The sequence below is a fragment of the Lissotriton vulgaris genome, unplaced genomic scaffold (assembly GCF_964263255.1).
Source record: "Lissotriton vulgaris unplaced genomic scaffold, aLisVul1.2 SCAFFOLD_828, whole genome shotgun sequence".
Taxonomy (NCBI): domain Eukaryota; kingdom Metazoa; phylum Chordata; class Amphibia; order Caudata; family Salamandridae; genus Lissotriton; species Lissotriton vulgaris.
Genome location: NW_028251635.1, coordinates 476,522 through 492,219, shown reverse-complemented (window position 1 = coordinate 492,219; position 15,698 = coordinate 476,522).

The following is a 15,698-nucleotide window of genomic DNA, read 5'->3' as shown; positions in this document are numbered from 1 at the left end:
CCGGAGGCGGGCCGGGTAGAGCAGCGAGTATTGGATTTTCAGGCCACGCAGCTTGGCCTTGGCATCTAGGAAGGAGTGCCTCTGTTGGTGGACCAGTTTGGTATAGTCCGGGAAAATCATTATTTTATGATTGTCATACGGCAGGGTGTCCTTCAAGCGCGCTTCCCGGAGAATGACGTCCCTGTCGTGGAAGTTGAGGAGCCTGGCGATGATCGGGCGGGGATGCTCCCCGGCTGGCGGCTTCTGTGTCAGGGCGCGGTGGGCACGCTCCACTATGAAGCATCGCGACAGGGAGTCCGGTGGTAGCCAGCTCTCCAGCCACCGGGACAGAAAAGCGTCCATAGGCCCCTTCTCGCAGTCCTCCGGAAAGCCAACGAAGCGCAGGTTGTTCCGCCTCGCCCGCCCCTCGGCATCCTCCACACGAAGTGCCAGGCCCCGTTGGATCTGTTCCATATCGGCAATCTTCTTCTTAAGGGTACCAACATCTCCCTCCACCGCCGTGACCTTGGTCTCAGTTTCGGCAATGCGGGCGACTGCATTGCGAAGATCTTGACGCAGCAGCATCACATCGGCCCCCACCGCGCCAATTTTCGCATCCAGCATGTCGCGGGACTGGGTGATGGCCGCCATCAACGCCGCGTTGTCTGGTCCAGCTGGATGACTCCCACTAGCCGCCCCGGCTCCTCCACCATGGCCAGTGAATTTGTCGATGGGTCCTGTCTTAGTGGCGGCCGAGCCCCTCGTCATGGCTGCCGCTCAGATGGTAGAGCAGTGACACACACCTGTGTCGGGCCGCTTACTCGCAGTAGTCCGCCAGCTAAGCCCCGGCCGAGGCGTCCCGGACACACCAGGCCACTCGAGAGTCCCTCACCACCGGCCCACAGATCGGGAACACCCCTGGCAATGTCGCCCCGCCAAGGTGTATGATGTCGTCCTCGCGCCCACCGGCACTGCGCAGATATGGGCCACTCTAGTGCAAACCACAAGTTCTCCAATCGCCGCCCCAGGTACCACAGGAGCCGGATAGGGCAATTATCTGGGCCATGCGCCGGTTTGACACCTCAGTTCCCGGGGGGCTCCGGCCGTGTCCACTCACCAGGGCTATGGATCCGGGCCAGTGACTCCGGGCGGGGATCACCAAACTAGAGGTCCCGGCTGCACCAAGGCCAGACAGGCCGCAGATCTTCCGACACCCCCTCCAGCCGCAGGCCCCTCCGCAAACACTGCGGGGAAAGGCAGGGGATCTCACTGTAGGTCGTCAGGAGCGGGCAGCCCCGGATCGTGGCCAGCCCAGGGTGCGAAGATCAAGGCCCCGGCTGCGCCCGGGCCAACAGGCCGTCCCTGCCGCTCCGGTCCCGTCGCCACGTCCACACCACCTGTAGGTCCAGCCAAGCCCTGGGAGGATAGTATCAGTGTGTATGTCCTCGGGCGGGGGTCGCCAAACTCGAGGCCCCGGCTCCGGCAAGGCCAGGCAGGTCGCAGCCCTTCCGAGGCCCCCCACCGGTCCAGGCCCCCACCGCCGGCAATGTGAGGATCAGTAGGGCACTCCGCTGCGAGCCGCCAACGGCAGGCAGCCCCGGATCGCGGTCAGGGAGCGGCAGCGCCGGCTCCGGGTCAGGTCCCCCGTCGGGGATGTCAAAATCGAGGCCCCGGCTTGTCCGGCGGGCACCAGGCCGCCCGCTGCATCTACTCGTCCCACGGCCGCAGACGGGCTAGGCGCGTCGTCTCCAGCACCGGACGGTTCCCGGTGACCTCCGCCAACACCACCTCGGATGCGGTGCACTTTTCGGGGGTTTCAGGGCAGGATAATCCCAGGATAATCGGCGGGCCGGCGGGAGCTCTTAGGCAGCCACGTCCGCCATGCTCGCCCGCTAAGCCACCGTGTATGCTGCTTTTTGATGTATCTGTTTTTTGTTAATGTTGTGGATACAAATTGCAAACTAAGAGTTGTGGAACCAAAAAGGTGCGCAAACGGCTGACAGCGGCGGAATGTTGACGCCATGCCGGCTGATGACTATCTCTATGCTTATACTTATTGATGCAACAATAAAAAAATAAATTAAAAGAAAGAATTCTTGCTGATATGCCAGAAATTTCAAGTTATAATAAAGCAAAGGAAGATTTAATTCAGCAACTAACAAAAAGCATGGAAGAAGTGACAGTACCAGTAACAATTGGTCCTGTTGTGCCAGTTTTTGATCAGGGAGAAAATAGACATTCTTCTTTGACAGTTCCATTGAATGCAGAAATTCAAAAAGTGGCTGAAAAATTTTATTCGGAACTTTCAGAAATTCATAGAGAAAAATCTATGATGCCAAATTTAACTTTAAATCGAAGTTTAACAGGTTCTCAGACACCATCTGTTGCAGAATCAGATCCAGGTCCTTCAGAAAGAAGCTTAAATAGAATAGATTTAACACAAAATGCATTGTCTCCAGAAGCTCCTGAATTTAAAAAGCTTGATGTTGCAAAGTTAAAAGCTGATTTGGAGGAATTAATTATTGGCACAATTGGTACTGACAGTCTGAAATTGTATCAGGATGATGAACTACTTTTTATTTGTAAGAGTATTCAGTGGAAAACGAAAAACAGGTATGAGCAACTGGAAGAAATGGCTGCTGAATTAGGAATCGATTTGAGCAAACAGAAACATTTGCAGAAACATTATACTGCTGGAAGAATGACCCATATTAAAGAATTGATAGTTTTTCTTAAAAGATTAGGTGAATTAGGAAAATGGAGAATGAAATGGTCAAAGAATAAAGAACAAGACAAAAGGTTCAGAAGTTAAACTGTTTCAAAATTTCCAATGAGGGAAATAGCAGGTGGAGGATATGTGCATGTCCCTTGGTCAAGACAGGATATTCTGTTGTTTACCAACGATTTCCCTCGGCTGAGAGAAAAGCCTGTTGAATGGTATCGACAGGTAGACAGATTCATTAAAGTGTCAAACGTTCTGTGGATTGATCTGGATGGATTCTTTGACATTGTTGTCCCATCAGATCTTTGGACAGAATGCAAAGTTTCTGTGAGTTGGCCGAAAGAAGAACCTGCCCGAGACACAATTACAGGTGCTCCATCGAAAGATGTTATGGAAATGTACAATAAAGTAATTTATTGGCTGAAAGGAAAAATACCCCCAAAAGAAGTAGACTGGGTTAAAATTGACAGAACAAATCAAGAGCCAAAAGAATCAGTACATTCTTTTTATGAAAGGTTGCTGTTAGTATTTAAACAGTACAGTGGCTATGAAAAATTAAGTGAAAAGGACATGAGCCACTTTATTTACAGATTTGTCTACGGCCTGAGACCTGAAATTGGTGAGATGATTAAAAATGGAATTGTGTGCTGGCAATCACTTTCGGTTGATGACATCCTGAGAAAGGCAAAATATTGCAGTGATGAGATAGATGCCAAGCAGAAAAATCTTAAAGAGAAGGCAATGTGGGCACTAGTGAAAGTAGCTGAGCAACAGCAAATGGCTTTTGAAAATAAAAATGCGCAGCAGAATCAAGGCAAATTTAAGAATAATTTTAATAATAAACCTAAATTTAATGTAAATGTTGAAGAGCTAAAACAGAAGCTCCCATGTTTTAATTGCGGCGAAATTGGACACTGGAAGCGCGAGTGTAAAAATCCGCCCAGAAATTTTTAAAATACCTCATTGAATTCACAGATGCAGAGTGAGTTAAATCAGCAGCAACAGCAACAGCTACAGCAGCAATTAAACGAGTTAAGCCAGCAGCGACAGCTACAGCAACAGGTAGCGAATCAGCAGAGCCAGATACAGCAGAGCCAGATTCAACAGAGTCAAATTCAGCAGAACCAGATTCCACAAGCACCATTTCCAAATTGTGTAAATGCTCAAAAGTTTACACCAGAAACAGGTTTCTGTGGAGGTAATCAGGTAAATAATGTGTCGAAAATGAGTATGTCAAATGCTTCTCAGCAGTTTTGGATGAAAAATAAGGAAGAGAGTGATTCATCTGAAGATTACTCATGACGGTGCCTGAGAGAGGAAGAAGAGTGTGTGCTTGGACCCACTCTTGAGGTAGATCAGTCTGGTCCATTTGTTAATGGTAAAGTGAATGATGTAGATATCACTTTTCTTGTGGACACAAGTGCTACCCGTTCTACTGTTAGATCAACAGAAATAGAAAACCTTCCTCTCTCTGGTGAGTCCATCCAAGTTGTAGGTGTAGCAAATCAGCAAATTAAAACAAGTCTGACAGAACCTGTAAAAGTTGAGATTGGAAATTACAAAGATAAACACAGGTTTCTGGTTTGTGACAGTAGTCCAGTAAATCTGTTGGGTCGTGATATATTGTGCAAGATGAATTGCAAGATATATTGTTCACCAGATGGCATCGAGTTACAAACATCAGAAGTAGCTGGTCTTTACAAATTAACAATGTTGATGGTCGAAGAGGAAAGTAAATTATTATTTCCTGTCTTTGACAAAAATGATTTGCCAGAAGAGCTCAAACCAGAAATTTGGGACCTAACTGGAAATGATATGGGTCTTATGAAAAATGTAGATCCAGTAAAAATAACTGTAAAACAAGGAATAGATTTTCCGAATGTTCCTCAATACAAAATGAAAGCTGAGACAATTGAAGGTGTCATTCCAGTGATTGAAAAATTATAAGTCAAGGTGTACTAAAAGAAATTGAGAGTAGCCCATGTAATTCACCGATTATGGGTATCAAAAAGCTGAATGGAAAATACAGAATTGTTCAGGATTTAAGGAAAATTAACCAAATTGTTGTTCCATGTTGCCCTATTGTTCCAAACCCTGCGGTAATTCTTTATCAGATTCCGCATGATGCAGAATGGTATACGGTCATTGACCTATGTAATGCCTTCTTTACAGTTCCACTGCATCCAGAGAGCCAACAAAGTTTTGCATTTAGGTTCCAGAATCGCATTTTAGCATGGTGTCGTATCCCACAGGGGTATACTGAGAGTCCATCTATCTTTAATCAGTTATTAAAGAAATCCCTGGAAGATCTGATTTTACCTGGAAATTCAACATTGGTCCAGTATATTGATGACTTACTCGTGGCAGCAAAGACACGAGAAAATTGTGTAACTGACACCATTACTCCTTTAAATCGATTGGCAGATGAGGGACATAAAGTGTCACCTGCGAAATTACAGTTTTGCAAACAAGAAGTAAAGTATCTTGGTCACAGAATTGCAAAAGGAATCAGACAAGTGACTATTGAAAGAATTAAAATGATTTGAGCAATACAGCCCCCGACAACACAAAGACAGGTCAGAATGTTTCTGGGAATGGTTGGATATTGTCGTCAATGGATTAGTGGATTTTCGGTAATTGCAAAACCACTACAAAGACTGACAAAAGCAGACATAAAAGATCCAATCAAATTGTCAAAAGGTGAATTAGAAGCCTTTGAACAGTTAAAAAGAAGCTTATGCGAAGCTCCAGCTTTGGGTATGCCAGACTATGAGAAAGAATTTGAGCTGTACTGTGGTGAAAGGGAAGGTTGTGCACTGTCAGTCCTGATCCAGAGACATGGAAAAGTGAGAAAACCAATTGCTTATTTCTCAGCTGTTTTGGACCCTGTTGCAAAAGCTTTGCCAGGTTGCTTAAAAGCAGTGGCTGCAACAAGTGTAAGTCTTGAACAAAGTGAGGGTATCATTATGGGATTTCCTGTAAAAGTATATGTACCTCATTCAGTTGAAATTCTTCTTACCAGAAGCAAAACTCAGCATCTAACCAGTAACAGATTGACAAAATATGAGAAGACAATTCTGGGATCAGATAATGTTTCTATTGCAAGATGTGTGAATTTAAATCCTTCCACATTATTACCGAATGGTGTTGTTACTGAGGTTAACAATGAAACTGACATTGATCACGAGAGCCTGGATGTTGTAGATTACTGCACCAAACCTCGACAGGACATAAAGATGTTCCTTTACCTGAATCTGATTTGGTTTACTTTGTTGATGGTTCCTGTCTAAGATCAGACGAAGGAATTCTGAGAGCAGCATACTCAGTATGTACAGTTTCAGATGTTGTAGAGGGTTCACCTCTTGATGGGATTCGTTCAGCCCAAATTGCAGAATTAATTGGTTTGATTCGAGCTTGTGAAAAAGCAGCTGGTAAGAAAGTGACCATAGTGACTGATAGTCAGTATGGGTATGGCGTAGTTCATGACTATGGTCAACTCTGGTCTCAAAAGGGTTATTTGACCTCTGCGGGAACGCCAATCAGGAATGCAAAATTGATCAAAAGATTGATTGGTGGTATTCAATTACCAGAACAAATTGCCGTCGTAAAATGTGCAGCTCATAAAAAAGGTGAGGATTACATTACCAAAGGTAATGCTTACGCAGATGAAATTGCAAGGTACTGTGCAAAGAATAATTACTCGATCAATCGGGTAAAAGACAAAAGTCACATGTTGAACTCTCTCATGCTAATATCTGTAGTTGAAACATGGCAGGGAGTAAAAGAATTACAAGATGAGGCAGATGATGAAGAGAAAAACACATGGTTAAAAGCAGAGTGCAGACAGCGAGAGGAAGATGGAGTTTGGGTCTACAAAGATGGCAGACCTGTTATGCCAAATTGTATGATTTCTGACATGGCATGGATGTACCATGGTCCGGGGCATTTAGGGAGAGATTCCATGATCAGACTATTCAGAGAGACATGGTTCAGTCTAAAATTCAGAATCATAGCAGAGTCACTTTGCCAAAGATGTTTGACCTGTCAACAAATGAATCCGAACAGGAAAACTGTTGTAAGTTTGGGAACCATAGGACGGGAGGGTGGTCCTTTTACCAGATTACAGATGGATTTCATTGACATGCCAAAGCACAACAAGCTCAAATACGTGCTTGTATTTGTTTGTCTGTTTTCAAGATGGGTGGAAGCTTTCCCAACCCGTCATAATGACTCAGTCACTGTGGCAAAATTGCTTTTGAGGGAGATCATACCTAGATATGGTTTTCCGGTAACTATTGAAAGTGATCGCGGAACCCATTTTGAAAACAGATTGCTAAAACTGATTTGTGAAGCTTTAAACATTGAACAGAAGCTGCATTGTGCATACAGACCAGAAGCATCAGGTGTTGTAGTGCAGATAAATGGAACAATAAAAAACAGGATTTCAAAAATGTGTCTAGCCACAGGAGTGAAGTGGACGGATGCTCTTCCACTTGTTCTGATGTCTTTGAGAAGTACTCCAGAGAAAAAGACAGGCCTTAGTCCCCATGATATCTTAATGGGCAGAGTAATGAGGCAAGCATTTGTTCCAGTTGGCAAGCTTTTGAGTATTAATGATAGTGCAATCATTGAATACTGTCAGAACCTTTCTGATGTAGTTAATTCTGTATTTCATCAGGTGGGAACAGATGTAATAACTAAGGAGAAAGAACAAGCTCATGATCTGTTGCCTGGAGATTGGGTGAGAACCAAAGTTCATCGGAGGAGAAACTGTTTAGTACCTAGATGGCAAAAGGCAAGACAAGTAATTCTTGTCACAACAAATGCTGTAAAGTGTAGAGGTCTGAAAAGGTGGGTGCATGCAAGTCACACCATTCGTGTACCACCTCCTGATAATTCTGATGAAGAAAGTGAGACAACAACGGATTCTGATTCAGAAGGAGATCCTGAAGATCAAGAATCTGATGATCAGCAAGAAGATCAACATCTGGAGAATCTAGATGCAAATCAGGCCTTGAATGAAAAAGATCTGGAAATTGTGACTGGAGATCAAGATGTTGATGAAGATCTGAAAGAAAAAGAATCTCGAAAAGAAAAAGAAGATTCAGAAGAAAAAGACTCTGAGCAGGATAAAAATCTAAACCAGGAGAGTATTGAAAGGCAAAGGAGTAGCTCTGTATGCAGGAACAAGAATTCTGAAACTGGGAAGCTAAAGGTGATCCCTGAAGAAGAGGAAGAATTACCAAGTACCAGCTGTAAGGATGATGTTCCTAATGGAGTGAAGCTGCCGAGTAAAGAAGTTCCTAGATATAGATTTGAAGTCTCAGAAACAGACACAGATGAGAGTGATGAAGAATCTGAAATAAGAAAATTCAGAAAAAGAGCTTGGAAAGCTGAAAGTAACGAAAGCGTGCCAAAGAAGAAAATCTTGAGGAAAGGAGATATTTTGCCAGAACAAAAACTTGAAATTCAAATTAGTGAAACAATCAAAAGAACAGATCAACGAAGTTTCTAGTCAGGGAGGTGACTCTGATAAGAAAGACGAGAAGAATAAGAAAATTGAAGTAATCACTTGTAAGACAAAAAGAGTAATTAAGCCAAATCAAAAGTATAAGTCCCCAGAGTGGACGTATATCATAATCCCGCCAATTGTTGAGGTAGGAAGCAGTAGTCAAGAAGATTTCAAAGAAGCTAGTGACAATGATTGAAATTGTTTAATTTTGGATAAGGGTTTTTAATTCCTGGCATAAGGCTGCAGAAAATGTGTTAGGTGACATAAGGTCGAAGAAATTGTGTTAGTTAAATAACACACATTCATGTGACGCAAGGTCGAAGAAAAGCTGTTGTAGGGTTCTTTTTTTTTTAATTTAAAAAGGGGGGATATTTTAGTTTTAGTTTTATAAATCATTACTTACATTATTTAAAATTTTTGTTTTTCATTTTTGTTTAGTCATTTAAAAATGCCTTGCTCTGATACTTCAAGAAGCTCTATTTTGAAAAGATGTTGCAAAATGTCTTCAATTTGTGTGGTTCTCTTAATACTGGTTTGGTTAATTTTAGCTGTAGTATATCCTTTTGGAATTGATAAGCAGAAATGTAAGACTAATATAACAAGTAAGGTAGAGACTAAACATGAAAAACATGCTGGCAAGTCTAGCAGAATTATTGAGCATAATCCAGAGATCCATCAAGATAGATCTGTTGGAGATTTTTCTAGCAATTCATTTTCTAGGCTTTTATCTGAATATGTTAAAGTAATGAATGTAAAGGATTGCTATGTCTGTGTGAAGCTGCCTGCTTCTGTCTCAGAGGGGGTTACTTATAACATGTTACCTCTCACTTATGGCATCACTTGCAGTGTAATTGCTAGCCTGTTTTATCAAACTGGTCGACTGAAGTATTATTACTCAGACTTTGATGAGGTTTTTGCAAACCTCAAAGTTGTAAATAGCTTAAATAAAGTGAAGCCTGCAAAGCAGATGAGAGAATTCTTTTTAGTAACTAATGAACTTAATTATGAATACGCTTATAGAAACAATTTAACATGCAAGATGAGAGCTGAGGAAAAGACTTTCCTGAATATGGTTGAGGAGAGAAGGGCTATTTACAAAAGAAATGAGGTGTTAAAACATGCTAAGTCCAAGTTCTGGCAGATGGAGGATGCTAAGCTAATGGTGTTAATACAAATGCAGCCATACACATTGATGAACCAGTTAGTGGAAAATTTTGCATTAGAAGAGATAATACGCTTTCTGATAACTTTTTTGTTGGTGCTAGTCAATGTGAAGATACTTATCGTATCATAGGGGGATGGGGATTTAAGGGTGGTAGAGATCCAATTGTTCCTGGAATTTATTTTATTTGTGGTAATAAGGCATATTTTAGCCTCCCAGACCATTGGTAAGGGACCTGCTATCTTGGACTAGTTTTTCCAAAGATTTTTCATGTTGACAGAAATGAAAAGGGTACCTTTGAATTTGGTGAACACCTGAACAGGTTCAAAAGAGAAAGTTTTACAGAAGTCATGGGAGACATCTTTGGGGCAGTCATTCCTATGGTAGGAATTACCATGAATTCAATTAAAATTAGAAAAGTTTCCACAATTGTAGATAGATTGTCTACAGATACAGCAAGTGGTTTTCAATTAGTCAACACAGAACTTGTTGCTACCAGAAGCATGGTTATGCAGAATCGTCTTGCATTAGACATTCTGCTTGCAAAAGAGGGAGGAGTCTGTGGGGTTTTACATGTCCAGCATTGTTGTACATATATTCCTGACAAGAGTCGGAATATAGAGTCGCTTATTAAAAACATTACTGAATTTCATGAAGAAATAGAACCCCTGGAGGAAGAAAATTTCACTGAACGAATAGGCAAAAGGATTGAGGCAATTAAAGAATGGTTTTCAGAGATTGGTGGCTCAATCATCGGCAAAGTGCTCTGTCCAGTAATTGTGGTCATTATGGTGATGTTGCTGTTAAAAATTAGTTGCATGATTCACAAGAGAAAGAAGCATCAGAAGGAAAAGAGGAGGATTTATAAACTCAGAAAGGAACAAGAGAAGGAATATGAGTTAGAGGAAATGTGAAGAGCTCAGTTTGAAAGTATCGAGCAAACAGCAGAGACAGGGGTTTAGGGAAGACTAATATTGAAAGAACTCAAAATGTGACGTCTCTAAATTGGGTTCAAAATTTTCTAAATTTTGGGTGTCGTTTGGTGATTTTGAAATCACCAGATGAGGGAGTTGATGGAGCGAGCTTCAGAAATAATTTTATTCTGGCTCGTGAAGTTAATCCCTTGTAACATGAACTAATATATTAATGTGTTATTGCACGTTTGTTGTACTAAATCAATCAAGTTCATCATTGCATTACACGTGGGACTAAAGATAAATGTGCTCTTGTTGCATTTGCAAGTATGATTTATAATACATAACTAATGTTGTTTTGTCTGTCCTATTGTCTTTGTCAACATTAATGCGGCTGATTAATTAATGGCATGTGCTTAGTTTATATGTGCTATTGTCTATGTTATGTTGTTGTCTATGTAGTGTTTGTTTATCTTTTTATCATTTCAGATCTATGAAGAATTCTGCTGGACCTTATGAAGAATGGTAGATTATAAATGTGCTGCTTTTCTATGTGCTTCTGCTAGGTGACTTATACTAATGGATTAACATTAGTAATGAAGGTTGGGTAACAGAATGACTTTCTTTTCTTGTATTAATTATCCTTTTGTGTTTGTTTGAATACTAGCCCGAGAGAAAGGCTTGAGGCCTGGTTCTGGAAAATGTTGGTTAGCCTGACTGAGAGGAGCCAAGCACAGCCATGTTGAAGCTTTTGAACAAGAACTTTTCTCTAAAATAAACTGAAGCTCAAACAAAGACATTTGTGCGTAATGTGCTCTGAAATATATTATTCCAAGGCTAAGGAAGTGACAAGAGACGGTTTTGCCGAGCTATGGAGGAAACTGTGAACTGACTTTAGTTATTGTATCAATCCTTCGGAAGCAGGTGTCTCTTCATGTCAATGGACAATGACGAGTGACGTTATGGTATTTGGAAGCGGTGGCCTCTCGGTGGTCTGACAGACAGCAACCAATCGGGTTGCTGGAAATTATTAAAAATATATCGTTTAGTTGCACCTGAATGGACTGTGGCTACCTCTCACAAAGCTGTCTCCCCCTCCTGGAGTGACCCCGGCCTGAGCTAGGCAGAACTGGTTTATATATGCCAGAGGAAATTTGTTTGTACCAACTTCAACTGGGGTGCAAATATTGGGGCTCTGACTCCAAGACTTCAGAACTCTTTGGGATTAAGGACTCTGTCAAGAAGAAGAGCTGGAGAAGCTGAAGGAGAGACTGCAACTTTGCTATGTGCTATGCGGTGGTGGCCTACTACAGTGGCTGCGGTTGTCTTGGGCAGTGAAAGGACTGGACTGGACTTTATACATCTTCTTTTTATGAGTATCTCCAAGGGCTTGAGGTTGAGCTTGCCCCCTGTTCAAGAAGACTCAGGAACAGCAAGAACTTTGCCTTCCTCTGGGGACCTGCATCTGGAACTGTGTGTTTCAGCTGTCACAGAGGCAAAAAGCAACCAGACGCCATCAACAATGCCGTTGCCTACTCTGTAACCTGAAGGCCCGCAAAGGGCACCACAGCACTTCAAACTGCAACCCTGGTCTCACCGATAATGTCATCCAATGCAGCCAGCAAATTGCTGCTTGCACCACAATCTGTGGGTAACGCACTCCGCACCATTTCACACCGCCACCCTGGTCTCACCGACGTCGACGCTGCAAGCTGGCATTAACGCCGCTGCCTGCATCTTGGTTTGGGGGCACCTTTCGTAAGTTACACAATGCACTGCCCCATCCCACACCGCAGCCTTGGCCAACCGATGCTAGCACCATCAACTCCAGATCGCTGCTGCTTGCACTGCAACCTGAGAGCTCAGCACACTGTATTGCCCTATCTCGCACAACAGCCTTGGGTCTACCAACGACAGCAATTCAGCAAAAATGATGAGCTGCTTGCACCATAACCTGTCAGCACCACGATGAGCACCGCCCTACTTTGCACAACAGCACTGGTCTCACTGATCCCACTGGACGACCATCACCAAGCCGCTGCCTGCACCGCAACCTGGGGGCACTGCACGCAACTCCATGTCACACCGCCACCTTGACACTGGCGCTACTGCCTTCAACCTCACAGAGTTCGAGCTGCAAAGCGTGTGACTTCAAGGGCCCAACGATTCCTAAACCCACCTCCGGAACCGACGTCTGCTGATGTCGGCTCTTCGGAGCTTTCTGCGAGGTCCCTGACGACCTGTATTTCTAAAGTTAGTGTTTGCGGGTCTTCCTGATACCGTAGCTGGCCCGTGACGCAACAGCCAGCCAGATTCCTTGGATTTGTTTGTTCTTGATGCCGTGAAAGCCCCAGACAGAGCTACTGACTTCAAGGAACTGTATTTAAAGTCTATTTGCATTATTCATATCTTAGTAAAAGTATGTTGGATTTTTATAGTTTTGGTCTTGTTTTACACAGATAAATATTGGCTATTTTTTTTAAACTGGTTTGGTGTCCTTTTGTAGAGTTAATACTGTGCGTTATGTGCAAATGCTTTACACATTGCCTCTGAGTTAAGCCTGACTGCTCATGCCAAGCTACCAAGGGGGTGAGCAGGGGTTATTTTAGTAATGTATCTCCCGTATCCTAACTAGGCAGGAGGGTCCCTACTTGGACAGGATAATAATCTGCCAACTCTAGACTCCTATTTCTATCAATAAATAATTGTTCGAAAGATACTCTCAAGCAACTTTATTTGGAATATGTTGAGAATTTAGGAACTCGGATTGAGTACCGTAAACCATCTGACCCTCCCTGAGCCTGTCCACACTTCTTCACTTTCACCAGCGATATTAGGTGGCTGCACAGCAGACACATGGGTTGCTGCTGTGAAGACCATGCACATGCGTAAGCGAACAAGCCAGCTGCGGGTCAACTGAGAGGAACCTCGCTCTATGGAGAGTCACAAATTCGAATGAAGTTTTGCACTAAGAAATATACTGGAGATTTTAGTGGGTGATGCGTACCCCCTACACATTAAGTGAACCTCGGCTGGGGTCCTTAGTAGTTTGTAAATAATATTGATGTGATACTTGACAGGACACAAGCAGTGTGTACCTAACTACATTGTTTGAAAGCTGTCCCTTAGTTTGTTACCATTTTAGTCCTGAGGAAGACCCGTTATGATGCTTAGTCATTAATGCAAGATCATAGGGTTGAAACGTTTCCCACAGTTTTATGTCCTATGTCAGCTAACCTATGAAATAAGGATAACCTGAATTTTAACATTTTGGACATCAGACATTATGTGGTTTCATTGTCTTAAAAGTGTTATGTGTGAACACTGGCATTATTTCATTTTTACTATTTATGTGTTTGTGATTTATTGTATATATTCTGTTTGTTATGGGCAGCTAAATAGAAGAAAAATAAAACAAATTGTCACGTCCCTGTGTGTAGTGGGGAGCGAATGCTGCATGGTTGGCGGTCTAGCTCTCCATATGAGAGCAGTACCGCAGGTCACCTCCTGAGCACTTCCGGTTGACGCCGTCAAAACCCCACAATGCCCTAATACAGTGCTTCTGATTCCGAAGCTGACACTATCCGGAACTCTTCCTGCAAGCAGAGCTAGTGCGGGTGCACTCGCTCTTCCTCAATTTCTTCCACGGTGAGCGCAGGAGCGCGTCAACATTCTCTCTCAGTCACGGTAAGCGCAGGAGCGCATTACTACTTTCTCCCTTTTTGCGGTGAGCGCTGGAGCGCGTCACTGCTCAATACCTTCCACTGTGAGAGCAGGTTCGCATCACCGTTCACTTTGAGTCGCGGTAAGCGCAGGAGTGCGTTATCGATTTCTCCCTTTCGCGGTGAGCGCTGGAGCGCGTTACCACTCTATACCTTCTAAGGTGAGGGCAGGAGCGCATCACCACTATCCTTTTTTAGGTCGAGTTTACTCGAACCTATTGTTGTCAACCCAAAAGCTGACTTTTTACGATCCGGATTCTCAACAGTTCACGTGAAATCACGTGACCACAAGCTCCTTTGTGCACGAGCTTGCATTTCCCCACAGGCTTCCCCCTGCCAGCAGCAATCGAAGGTGTCGTGTCCCACGGAGTAGGGCAGTCTCGAACACTGCCTTGAGCCATTTCTAACTACCACAAACTACATTACCCATGATTCCAGGTTCGCGCGCGACGCCTCTAGTCGATGACGTCACACGCGGAAACCTCAAGACGGCGAGGAGGAGGAGAGTCCTTGCCGTTGATTCTGGTGATCGTATGAAGGCACGGTAGGATTAATTCTCCCCTTGGATTCCAGCGTATCCTTTGGTGTGTTCTTATATTCTGTTGTTTCCCTGAGAGTGTTCGGGTTTTGCTATCCCGATCTTGGCCACGGAGCGTGTTATCTGCTCACGGAGCCCTCGGCTGGGGCTCCGTTTACAAGTCTCCTCGAGGCTGTATTTCCGGGACTGGTTCTGGTTACTGGCAGCTGCCGTGCACTCCCGCTGTGGGTGCTTATCTGTGACTGTTTCTATTTACCGGCAGCTGCCGTGCACTCCCGCTGTGGGTGTGTATTACTTCCTGGAGTGTCTTTAAGACTCATAACAGCGCGTATGTTTCTGCATGCACATTGGTGAACCTATTGCTGATTATCCCACGGTCAGAGGGAGCCTTGACAGGTTGAAGGCTGGTTTGGGATACTTTCAGTTCTTTCGTTTTCAGAGCAATTCTGACAATAAGAGTTGCTCACATCCAGGACTATGGTTCCACTACAGTAAGGGCTGAAGAAGCATTCAGCAGGAAATGTACTGTGGGCTAAGGTGCAAGATACAGAAAGGATTCTCGGGTGACTTTTAACTAGAGACATTCTTGTGGATATTTGAGGATTAATTATTGTTCTTCTATTTTCTTTGCAATTACAACAGGGGTTTATGAGCTTCGCCTGGCAGGCTATTTACCATTTGCCCTCTGTTGAAGCCTTAACAGTATTTACATTTGGTACGTGTATGTCTTGCATATGTTTAAGAAGCCAATGTGATTCGGAGTCAACTGTTAACGTTAAGGTTCTTGTGTTGTAGATCAGAACTACATGTCCTACTTTTCAGATTGCCAGGCAAAGCCAACCTTTTCCCTTTTCAAGGTAAATGAGACTTCAGAGACATGTAAATGATAGGTTGTACACTGCGTTATTTGCTTGTACCTATTATTCAGTTGAGGTTTGTCCTTTGCTCATAGTGCCTTGTTCTCATTTCAGCTTCCTCTCCCTGCTGCTCCCTTCCTACCCTTCCTGATATCCCTCGCTTGACCACTTCTGTGAGTCTGTTTTCATTCAGACCCAGGGGCTGTCGAGAGGTGGACCCCTTTATAGCATCGCACGATCCTGAGGACACCGGGACCTGACAGAATCAACGGCCCAAGAAATTAAGTCCTCC